At 44.8% G+C, this 12,243-nt stretch overlaps 1 protein-coding gene across 3 annotated transcripts in view; it reads left to right on the forward strand.

Annotated features, from left to right (window-relative positions):
- Nucleotides 1-12,243, forward strand: part of FOXN3 (forkhead box N3) — a 399,089-nt gene that overhangs the window by 106,364 nt on the left and 280,482 nt on the right. For all 3 annotated transcript variants that reach the window (XM_045071364.1, XM_004739079.3, XM_004739080.3), the window contains exon 2: nt 8,703-8,817. The gene's annotated coding sequence lies outside the window, so the exon portion shown is untranslated. The remainder of the gene's footprint in view (nt 1-8,702; nt 8,818-12,243) is intronic.

The raw sequence follows: 12,243 nt of genomic DNA on the forward strand, positions 1-12,243 counted from the left end.
GGTGCCATTCCGTGATAACTTCTTCTTGGGAGAGATAAGATGTTCACCTTTTTTTTTTTTTTTTTTTTTTTTTAAACTGCCCTACCCACAGCATTTGTAAAGAAAGAAACAAAGTTGTCTATTTCTCCCAGGAGAAGTTAGTGAGAGGATCCATTGCATCCCTGTACTACCTTAAGCAGCTACCCAGCAGGCTAGGTTGGCACACAGCTCATTTCAGCCATCCGTATTTTCAGGTGTACCATATGTATTTAGTACATCATTTGATAATGCTAAAAAATATTAAAGCAGTGTGAGACGAAAGGAGAAAGAAGATGAATGTTAGCATTCCCCTGGGGTTCATGGGTGAAGGAATTAACACAGCGTGGCACTCTACCCTAGCTGTGTTTGTTTCCATGGCAACAGCTACGTACATGTTTCAGACTATCTACAGTGACACAGTTGCAGAAATAGTAGCTTGCAGGTTTCTGATATCGCATCAGTGGACAGGCAGCACGCACTATATTAAGTAAGTGTAAAAGAATTTAAAATATAGCTCTGATTCAGATGTATATTAGCTCGGCTGAGCCATGTGTCGGGGTTTTTGACATTCCCCTGCCTCACGACAGCAAAATCTGGGCAAAGTTGAAAGTTGCAAGATTCCAGTCAAACAATTGTCCTTGCTTGGGCAAATATCAAATGAAACAAATGTGAGTGAGTTACAAAGGTAAGAAAATGGCCTTGGCAGATGACATATTTAAGGTTATTGTCAGTGAAGCTAATTTTTTGGAGGGGGGCCGGTAGTGGTGGGTAAGGAATGAAAGCTTTGGTTGAAAATAGCTGAGTCTTAAAGCAGATCTGATGTGCAACAGAATCTGTAACTGATGCTGAGTTTATGGTAACTAAGGTCTTTGAATGTATCGTTGTAGAAATTGTTTTTATATAAAAATGATCAGGTGAGGAGCAGAGAGGTTGATTAGGTGTGCAGTTAAAGGGAATTTGGGGCTCCATTGTCTTTGCCGTATGCTTATGTAAATATCTCTCTTCTCGCGGGGATGACCCTGGTTTGTCTTTGACATTTGCTGCTACTTTTTGGTACCATTTGCCGGTCTCTGTGTTTATATCCTGCCGCCACCTTGTAGCCTGATAAGACTTGAGTGTTGGTTAGAGAGCAACCCAGTAAAGATGATAGACTTTGTAAGTGTGTGACTTTGCAATCGGATCGTACGGTAATTTAGGAGAAGTGTTCAAATATGTATTTATTTATGTGTTAGACCTCTGCTTTTGAATACAGCCTAAGTATTAGGTTAATGGATTTCAATGTGCACGTTATGATTGCGGGAGCTTTCAAGTATGTTGTAGTTCAATTTATACTGAGTTTTTAATGTCAAAATATTTTTATTTATGCCCATTATTCAGTTTAAGCCACATTTACCTTATAGTTTTATTATTCATGTATCAGTGAAGAGACTGTAAAATGGCATGGTAATTTAAGCTAATCTATTCGTTTGAGGAGGATTCATTTTCTGACCATAGGTGGACTTTTACAAAAAGAGTAGCATGAGATATGCAACTCTTTTGGTATGTACGAGACTGTGTTTTACGTGCACAGGAAACTACGGCGCCTACTGCATGTTGCTCTTCGCACTAATTATTTGATTAGATGTTAAGAGAACACCTATCGGAGGGGGGAGGGGCTTGGGCACTCTGCAGCTTCCGGAACACCTGGGTGTGTGGAGGGCTGGGACAGATTCTGAATTATAAATCAGGGACTTGAACCCTGGAATATTCAGCAGCCTGGTGGATAGATACTATTTGCCTTTCTAAATAGGGTGATCCAAAATGAAACTGATGTTGAAGCCTCCCGTTTATTGCCTGTCTGTAGTCTGAGCCATCCAGGGGCGGAGAGGGATGTTTGTGTTTTCTCCCGAGAAATAACGTTTTGGTGGCTCATGCCCAGGGCAGCTCCCTCCTCAGAGGATGAGCCCCTCTTCCTAATGCCACACTCGTTTCTGGCCTGTTTTAGGGGCTGAGGGGAGGGCAGGTATGCAGACCCCCTCCCCATGCCCTCTGAATCCTGGTGGGCAGCTTCTCCGGTGACAGCTGCAGAAAGCCACCTGCCCCTGCCCCTCACCCCCACCCCCAGGAGGAGGAAGCAGATATGGTCGGTGTGAGGGTTTACATGATTTTCTGCTCTTACACTGGAGGGGCCCTGGAAACTTTGGGTTTATTACCATTGGGCTCTGAAACCAGAAATCAAAAAAGTGTCTATGAATTCCTTGGGATGCCTAACTCAACTTTTGTCTCTTTGGGAGCACTAGAGCAAGGCCTTCCAGCAGTTGAGATTTTTGGGTTTTCTTCTTTTTTATCATCTAGAAATATTATCCAGTATTAAGCAAAAAAAAAAAAAAAAAAAAAAAAAAAAAAAGAAAGAAAAAAAATCTCCCCCAAAACCTACACACACACACACATAAAACAAAAAAATTAAGGGAAAAAAAAATATACAACAACAACAAACCCATCAGTCTATACCATGTTGTTTTAACTCTTTTTTTTTCTTAAGATTTTACTTATTTATTTGACAGACAGAGATCACAAGTAAGCAAAGAGGCAGGCCCGGGGTGGGGGAGCAGGCTCCCTGCTGAGCAGAGAGCCTGAAGCTGGGCCCAATCCCAGGACCCTGGGATCATGACCTGAGCCAAAGACAGAGGCTTAACCCACTGAGCCACCCAGGCGCCCCTTAACTCTTTTTTAAGACTAGAAGAACACATGAACCTAGATGTAGAGCTCTAGGTGGAACCAGTCATTTGAATGTAAAATCCTGGCAGGGCTTGTAGGAAACTCAATTCCTTCCATTTGAAGGGCCAGGAAATTGATTTGGAAAAAAGAAATGTGAGGGATTCCCAAATAGTGGCAACACGGAACGAATAAGAGAAAGATGAAGGTACAGACTGATCTTATTACCAATCTTCAATGGTCGCAGAATTGCCAGGATACACTTCCTGCAGCGTAGCCCATTTGGAGTGTCCACGGCCCAGAACTTCTGAAGGTCCTTGGTGATCACGGGGTAAGAGCCAGTCCGTGGGCTGGTGTCCAGGGCTTTGCCCATCAGTCCCTCTTCAGCTGCCTCGCTGTCCCGATCTTCTCTTCCTGAAGCATCTTATGGTGCTGCCCTAGGGGGCTAAATACCATGTGCTGGCCGTGTCAGGAAGTTTCTGGGCTTTTGCTCTGGCCACTGCCTCTGCCCGGATGCCTTTACACCCATTTTTCCAGGTTTGATTTCACTTCTTCCATAAAACCTGAAAGAGCTCTCCCTCTCGCCTTCAGTGGGATGACTTCCCCTTCCCGCAACAGTTTCTTTGTCTGCAATTGTAGCACTTAGTCCACAATATTAAGATGAGTCGTGTCTGTCCTTAACTGAGCTGTAAGTGTTTTAACGACAAGCCCGTGACGCGTAGACTTTTGTTGCTTTTACACAGTACTTCAGGCTGCAGCATCTTGAAAATCTCATAAAGGTATATGTTGTTGAATCCTCTCTGGGGCTCGTGTTCTCTGCTCAGAGACAGTCTGTGGGATACTGAGGCTCCTAGGGCTGTGTCTGTCACTGCACTAGGCATCTGGACCAATTCAGTCTCTTTTGCATGCTTCCAAACTTCTGGCTATTTGGCATCATCTAAACACAGAAACCCACTGAATGGCTGATTTTTTTCTTTCTTTCTTTTTTTTTCATATTTAGTGAATCATAAAATTTTACAGCAGAAGGAATCTTAGGGAGATGAACTCCTATTACAGAGGAGAGAATTGTGATTCTGAACTGTAAGGGACTTTTCCAAAGCCATATGGTTAGTTAGTGACCCAGGCATGTGGATCCAGCCGACAATCTCTCTACATGGTCCTGTCTACTGAACCTTTCTGGCTGTGGCCTTGGGTTTCACTTAAGACATCACCCAGCAGCTCATACTTTCTGCCCTGAGTTGGGATTGGCCGACTTTGTCTATTTAAACACCATCATCGAACAACAATCCTGTTACCCAGCCTTTGCAAAAGGTGATATCATTGGGATAGAATTAAAAACAAAAGTGGACTCGAGTTTAGCTCTGGGGCCCTGGGAGCAGTGCTAACAATTCATGAGCCATTGCCTTGCTGAGGACACAGCTGCTGCTGAACTCGGTCAAGTTCAGACCCTTAAAAAGAGTGGAAAAAAGAAAGCACATACTTTCCAGTGTCTGGGCACCACAGAGCCGGGCCAGCTGGGCACAGCACCGTGGCAAAAAGATCTCTTCAGTTTCAGAAATACGAGCCCCAAGCTTGCACACGGGGCCCGGGGGTGGGGTGTGGGGTGGGGGTGGGGGCGGGCAGGGAACGTGGCTGCAACTAGAGCTGATTGGCATTACACTCTGAGCTCCCTTCAGCCTGCAGTCCTGTCAGACCCCGCCCCTCCGGGAAGCCCAGGAACAGCTAGAGAAAGAGTCAGCCCTCCAAGTTGACAGAAGGAGCAAGCTCTGTATGTGTGTGTGTGTGTGTGTGTGTGTGTTTAAAGACCTGTGTCTGAGGTCGACAGGCTTTTTCAGAGGAACCCTAGGTTTTCTGTGTAAACGTGTACTTCCTCTTGTCCAGAGTTAGCCTGTTAAGGGAGTAAAGTGCAATTCAGGTTTCCAAGTTGGAAACCTGATTAATTTCTCTGCCAGTTACATATGGAAATAAATTAGTAAATGGTCCATCTGGGACTAAACTCCTGCAGAGATGATAAATTATCGCCATCGTATATGTCTGTGTTGCTGAAGACTGAGTTGTGCTTCCCAGGAGCTGCTGAAAGATAACAGGATGGTCTATCGTGGTCAGAGGAATAAAAAAAAAAAAAAATTACGAGTGAAAAATTTACATTGAAGTGTTTCTGGGGAGAATGGTTTGGTGGATGCCAACTTTGCTGCTCTGGATGATTGTATCTGCAGAGATTTAAAAGGTGAGCCTCAAGGGCATAGGAAACATTCTGCTTTTATACTTTCAAAGGCCAATACAATAAGTATTAATTAGTACCCACATGTCTCAATGGGCAGGATAATTCTGTACCTTACAGTAACATTGCACTTTGTAATTGTCATAGCAACTTCTGGTCTTTTCTTTAAATTTCACTGAAGGTGGGGGGCAAGGCAGTGCCTCTAATTCTCCATCACAAAAGCACTGGGGTCTTGAGTGCAGGGGTCTCCCTGCAATAACTTCGATGGCGAAATGGCAGAGCTGGGGTGAGCAACTAGATACCATGGATTGTGAACCCTCCTTCGTTTCTGCCAGCGTCTCATATGACGTCAGAACATTTCAATATCCCAGTGTTCACCCAGCAGCATTGGGAACTAAAGCGTTGTATTTATGCCAGTTTTCTAGAGGCAAAAGCCATACCTTCTTGATCATGAAAAGTTTTTCTTTTCCTCTATTTAGAGATGTTGAGTGATGGTTTAACTTTTTTTTTTAAATGCCTTAATTTGTTTAAATTGAGGTGTCATTGACATGTAACATGGTGCTAGTTTCAGTTGTAAAACAGTGTTTGTGTTCGGTGTTTGTGTACATTTTACAGTGATCCCCACAATATGAGTCTACTTAGTATCCGTCGCCTTCCCTAGTTACAAAACTTTTTTTCTTCTGATGAGAACTTTTAAGGTCGGTTCTCTTAGCAACTTTCAAATGGGCAATAAGGGATTATAAACTATAATCACCATGCTGCGTACTACCTCCCCATGACTTGTTTATTTTATAACTGGAAGTCTGTACCTTTCGACCCTTTCTTTACCCTTTTCTTTACACCTTTCTTCCCTCTCCCCACACCTGGCTTAACTTTTTCCCTGTGATTAGGACACATACCACTATCCACATGAATTATTTTATAAAACTGAAACCACAAATGTCTTCAGGGGCTTCTGAAGTACGGTAACATTTTGCCCCCTTTGCAGAATGGCCTGAGGCTACTGTGACATCTAGATTCTTGTGCCTGCTTTAAAATTTTCTTTTGTTTCCTCCTCCTGGGCAGAGCTCTAGTGGTTAATTCTTGAAGCAGCAGAGGCGCACCCCTCTGGTTTAAAAAAAAAAAAAAAAAGTGCAGGGAAGCAAACTGGCTTTAGAAATCTTTGAGTCACCTGGTTTATCAGACACCAATTTCTAAACATAAGCGACGGATGCTGCGGGGTGGTCTTCACACGAGCAGGAGAAGCCGCAGGCCCTTGCCATCTACCTGTCTGAACTTGGAAGTCACCTTGTCTCACCCAGACCGCCTTCCCGTTTCTCACGTCTCTGCCAGACCCGGTTGCTCCATGCATCTGAACGGCCCCTCACGCTTCCTCGCCTCGGGGGCCTTTCCTTCTGTTTTTGGCCTGTTTCCACCTGTCAAAATCCTGTCGGGATCTCAAGGCCCATTATTGCTGTGGTGGTCTTGAGGCTTTCCCTTCCCTGCTCTCGCCGCCCCAGCCAGAAACAGATGTCTCCTCAGAAACCCTCTAGCTGTTGATTAAAGGAAATCACACTGTCTGTATTTGAGTTGCCTGCATATGTATCTTGTCTCCCATAGTGGATGATATGCTTCTTTTTCTTTGTTTAAAAGGTTTGCTTGTTTATTTATTTATTTATGTTAACATCTTAATTTTATTTATTTCCCAAGATTCATTGTTTATGCACCACACCCCGTGCTCCATGCAATACATGCCCTCCTTAATACCCACCACCAGGCTCACCCATCCCCCACCACATTCCCTCCAAAACCCTGAGCTTGTTTCTCAGAGTCCACAGTCTCTCATGGTTTGTCTCCCCCTCCGATTTCCCCCAACTTACTTTTCCTTTCCTTCTCTAACGTTATTCCTTATGCTCCACAAGTAAGTGAAACCATATGATAATTGACTCTCTCTGCTTGACTTATTTCACTCAGCATAATCTCCTCCAGTCCAGTCCATGTTGATACAAAAGTTGGGTATTCATCCTTTCTGATGGAGGCATCATACTCCATTGTATATATGGACCACATCTTCCTTATCCATTCGTCTTTTCAAGGGCATCTTGGCTCTTTCCATAGTTTGGCGATTGTGACCATTGCCTCTATGAACATTGGGGTACAGGTGGCCCTTTTTTTCACTACATCTCTGTCTTTGGGGTAAATACCCAGTAGTGCAATTGCAGGGTTATAGGGAAGCTCTATTTTTGATTTCTTAAGGAATCTCCACACTGCTTTCCAAAGTGGCTACACAAATTTGCATTCCCACCAACAGTGTAAGAGGGTTCCCGTTTGTCCACATCCTCTCCAACACTCGTTGTTTACTGTCTTGTTGATTTTGGCCAGTCTAACTGGTGTGAGGTGGTATCTTAATGTGGTTTTGATTTGAACCTCCCTGATGGTTAGTGATGGTGAACGTTTTTTCATGTGTCTATTAGCCATTTGTATGTCTTCTTTAAAGGTTTATTTATTTATTTGAGAGCGTATGCACACGCAGGCATAAGAGCAGGGGGAGGGGTGAACGGAGAGGGAGAAGCAGACCCCCTGCTGAGCACAGAACCCTGTGTGGGGCTTGATTTCATGACTCTGAGATCATGACCTGAGCCAATGTCAAGAGTCTTAATCTACCAGAGCACCCTGGTGCCCCAAGGACAATCCATTTCTTAAAGGCATAGATTTTTGTCATCCATTGTCTCTCTCTGACTCCTTCTCCCTCCCCAATCCTTAGTTGAATGCTTTGCCTGTATTTAAAGCTTAACACACAGTAGAGTCGGGTAGTTTTATTTGACAACGACTGAATAAATGTCTTTGAGTGGGTGGATAAATTAATAATCAAAGGCATATCAGAATTACTTGGAGGGCTTGTTAAAACAAATTGCGGGGCCCCACCTCCAAACATTCAGATTCAGTAGATCTTGGGTGGGAGCCAAGAATTTGTATTTCGAACAGACTCTCAGGTACATGTCTGCTGCTGTTCCAGGGACCATAGTTGGAGAATCACCGATCTAAGGAATTTATTTCCTGATGTTCCCTACACTGAAGTTCATAAGATAACATCACTCTTTTCATGAGAAAGTCTATTAATTTGGCTTCCTTGAGGCATAGGCTAAAAAAAAAAAATAGTCTTCTATCAGAAATTATATAGCAATCCATCTCCTGTACCAACTTTTCTATTTTGTAAGATTATTGGTTAACTGTGGGCCAGTAATCTGTAGCATAAGCATTTAATGAGCTTGAGTTTGATGGGATCTTTCCCCTCAGGAGCAGAGCCAGAGTAATTTTATTTGGTAGCAACAGAAGAGAGCATCATTGACTTTGGAGCCTGTGAACCTGGTCAACCCAGCGGATCAAGCCTGGTCCACTTGCTGGATCGCTGGCCTTGAATGTGGCCGGTGCTCGATGGTTTTCCTTTGTGTAGACAAGTGTTTCAGTGGCAGCTGGAGAGAAGATCTCACCAGTGTCACAGTGACCATTGTAGTAAAGTAAGCCAATCTCATGATATCTGTGGTGTGTATTTTCAAATTTCTAGGTCCTTTTATGCCCTGTGAGGCGGTTTTAAGAACGCTCTATCCGGAAAGACCAGTGGTTCAATAGCTTCCCAAGAAATAAGAGATAACTGTTGCAATTGATTTTTTTTTTCCCCTGAAGTGTTGCATCTTTTAGAGTCAGGCCAGAGATGACATCCATTGTATTTGAGAGGGTCCTTTCTCTTCCTCTGCTCTAATCCTGACTTCCTTCTGCTCCTCTCCACCAGTCACTAGAAAGCATCATCTCCTAAGACCGGCGTTCGTGTGATGATGGAGGCCTGTCTGTCCTTTCCGTGACTGGAGCAATGCTGACCTCGGTTTCCTGGACCCATTCCGACTCAGGTAATCAGGCTCTGCCTTCCCCTGCTCACCTACACCTCAGGGAGATTGCACTGAATAAATGAAATACCAAAGCTATATTTAAATGCAAATGCCAAATTGATTGTTTCTTCATCAATTGGTATCCTTTCCCAATCTTCCTAATGATTAATTTATGCAGCTGATCAGACTGACAATGTGGTCAATCCAATTTAGGCATTAAGATAATGAAAACATTCAATCACATCTTTATTTAAAATTTTGGTGTGCGTCCTAGACACACAAAGCAACAGGAACACTGCTGGGAATTTTCACCTAGAAACTGCCTTCTACCCGTAGTTCCTCTAAATCAGTTTCTTTCCCATAATATCATGTTTTACTTGAATTTTATTAATTTTTCTAATCTTTACCTTTTAGTGGAATTCGTAATTATTACTCAGTATCTGTTATGTGTTCTTGGGGCACATGGCAGTAAAAAGAATATAAGACGTGGCTCTGTCCTTATAGAGTCACGGCTTCGCCAAAGATCCATGACTCAAGGAAATGGCAGATGGTGGTGTTCAGCGTAGGGCCAGGGCTGCGTACTAATTAATGGTAGCTCTCTGGTTCAGGGAATTGAGAGACTTTGAGGACTGGGATTGAAATAATTAGGGAAGAACTCATGGAAGGGGGGGGCCTCCAGGAGGCTTTTCTTTTTTTTTCCTGTGGATCTTTTGGCCTGGCCAAGGGAAGAGGAGCAACACGGTGCCTGGATAGGTAGGTGGGAATGAGCCCACCGTGAGCCTGGATAGTCGGGGCCCTGGGTGGGTGGGGCAGACAGGGGTCAGAGGACCCTGATCCTCTGTTCTGGCCAGAGCCAGCTTCCCCCTCAGAGCCAGGGTCCCTGAGGGTTCCCTTGGGGAGATTCTACCTGCCCTGTTACAGAGGGCCTTGGCTAGAAGCTTCCTCCAGGGACAGTGGTCATCGTTGCCACGCTCCTGGCTTGACTGCTACCGGACTGGCCTTTTCTGTTTCTTCGGTCCTGTCCACATCTGGCCTCTGCCTGTCTACCTGATTATTTACTCTTCTCTTACACACCTGCCCACTGCCTGCCACGCTCAGCCTGGCAGGTGTGGCTTGACAAGGCCTCAGGGATAAACCAGAGGCTGTGTGAGGTCAGTACCTTGGTGATTCACAAAGCACCATTCAGAGTCGGGAGGTTGAAGGGGAGGAAGCAGAAGCCAAAGACATGAGTCTGTGAGTCGATGCCGAGAGTTCTGAAAGCCAGATTCAGTGAGGGTCCCAAGGCTGAAACGGGGGCCACGGTCAGGGATGGGGAGCCAAGAGCCCTGCTTAATTCTGGGAGAGCCCCGCAAATCCTGCCCTCACCTAGCTCTCTTCCAGTGCTGCTGGATAAAGCGGTGGTGGCTTTCACTGCCCTGGGTCTTAAAGGTGCTGCTGAGAGTGGCTTGCCAAGACTCCTGCCCATCCTGTCAGGCCTGTCCTGACTCTGGTCCGCCTGCCTCAGCCTGCCCCGGTGCTAACCTTGCCGACCCAGGACCAAGGCCTCCTTGGAATCGGAGCCCTGGATGGCCAGCCACCAGGAAGCAGAACTAGACTAAGTCTTTGTGTTCTCTTCCCCCTAAAGCGATGCCTAAGTGATGGTGGGCGTTTGTCTTCAGAGCCTAGTGCAGGGACTGATCTCTGCCCATTGGCCGCCGGTTGGGTCTCCTGCATGTTCTTGGGCAGCAGACAGACTGCGAAGGGTTTCTGCATTGTCCAATGGTTGGGCAATGGTTGGGCAAAATTCAAAGAAGGGTAATATTTTGTGTCATGTGAAAATGAAATGGAATTCAGATTTCAGTGTCCCTAAATAAAGTTGTACTGGAACACAGCCCTGTCCATTTGCGGATTGTCTAGGGAGTCTTGGCACCCTGGCAGAAGCGAGTAAGTGCAGCAGAAATAAAAAAAATATTTACTTTTCGACCCTCTGCGGCAAAAAAAAATTGTCATCCTAGCAGATTGCCTAGGCAATTGTGTGGCATGAGTGTTAGCAAAATTTGAGGTGTGGAATATTTTGGTCCGCAAAGAAAATGTGATTGAATGAAGGACAAGTAGGATTTGCATAGGAGAGGAGAGAATCCTGGAGAATCCTCAGGCAGACTCTCCTTTGGGCAGAGGAGCCCAGCAGGGCTCCATCTCAAGACCCATGAGATCCTGACCTGGGCTGAAACCGAAGAGTTGGATGCTTTGAACTAACTGAGCTACCCAGGCGCCCCTGAGCTATCTTATTTTAACCAAATAAATATTTTGTTTTAAATCAAGTAAGCACTGAAGACTTAGCACGAGTAAGTCATGCCATTTGACCTTGGCAGTATTTTCCCAGTCTGGTGGGACTTTATGATATTGTTGAGTGGAAAACTATGGTCAGAGTTGGAGATATGGGTTCCTACTCCTACCAGCTAGCTGAGCCGGGGCAGGCTGTGGTATGCCAGCATGAAGAGGACTCCCCAAATCTCAGGGTCAGTACAACGGAAGTTTATTTCTCACTCACCCAAAATTGGATTGTCAGTGTGGCTGTCCTACAGCCGGGTCTTGCTAATCAGTGTACAGAACTGAACCCGTGGAATCAAAGGTTCCAAGCCTTGTCCCTTCTGTGGCACCTACGTTTCAACATGGGACTTCCTGGTTACCCTAAGATGTATAAAGAAGAACCGAAAACACGCACTCTTTCCGAAGTGCCTTAGACCAGAAGTGACTCAGATTAATTTCACGTCTGCAGTCCATTGGCCAGAATTAGTCACATGACCCTCTAGTTGCCAGGAGACTGGGAAGTAGGGAGGAGCATGAGGGATGCTTGGGGTATCCCCTGCCCTGACAACATTGGGTCATTGTGGGAAAGCCCATATTTTTTCTGTGCTGTTCTTTATTCATCATTATAAGGTAATTAACCCAGCCGTACCTTTTTTCACATCGCTTATGAAAGGTCAGATACAATGTATGGAAGAGCCTTATGTGGTAGAATGAGTTGTAAAATAGGTAAGAGATGGCCGGTACCTGATTTCTTTTCTTTTCTTTTCTTTTCTTTTTCTTTCCTTTCCTTTTTTTTTTCTTTCTTTTTCTTTCTTTCCTTCCTTCCTTCCTTCCTTCCTTCCTTCCTTCTTTCTTTTTAACCTGATTTCTTTATAAACTGTTGAATGGTGATGAACTGGGGTCAGGGTAGTCACACACGCCCCAGAATGCCTGGGACCATCCTAGCATTTGCCAGTTGACCTAACATAATTATCGGACACTCCTCCCTTTCACACCCAGAAATATCCTAGTAGGGACAACAAATTATGATCACCCCAGCTTGACCCCCTTGATCATCCTTCAGGATTAATGTTAGCTACTGCTTAGGAGCCTTTTCTGAGTCACACTGTTCTAAGTTAGATTTTGCCTGCATTGTTTCATTTAATCTTCAAAGCCAAC

Source organism: Mustela putorius, unplaced genomic scaffold (genome assembly GCF_011764305.1).
Source record: "Mustela putorius furo isolate JIRA1106 unplaced genomic scaffold, ASM1176430v1.1 tig00000129_pilon_pilon_pilon, whole genome shotgun sequence".
Classification (NCBI taxonomy): Eukaryota; Metazoa; Chordata; class Mammalia; order Carnivora; family Mustelidae; genus Mustela; species Mustela putorius.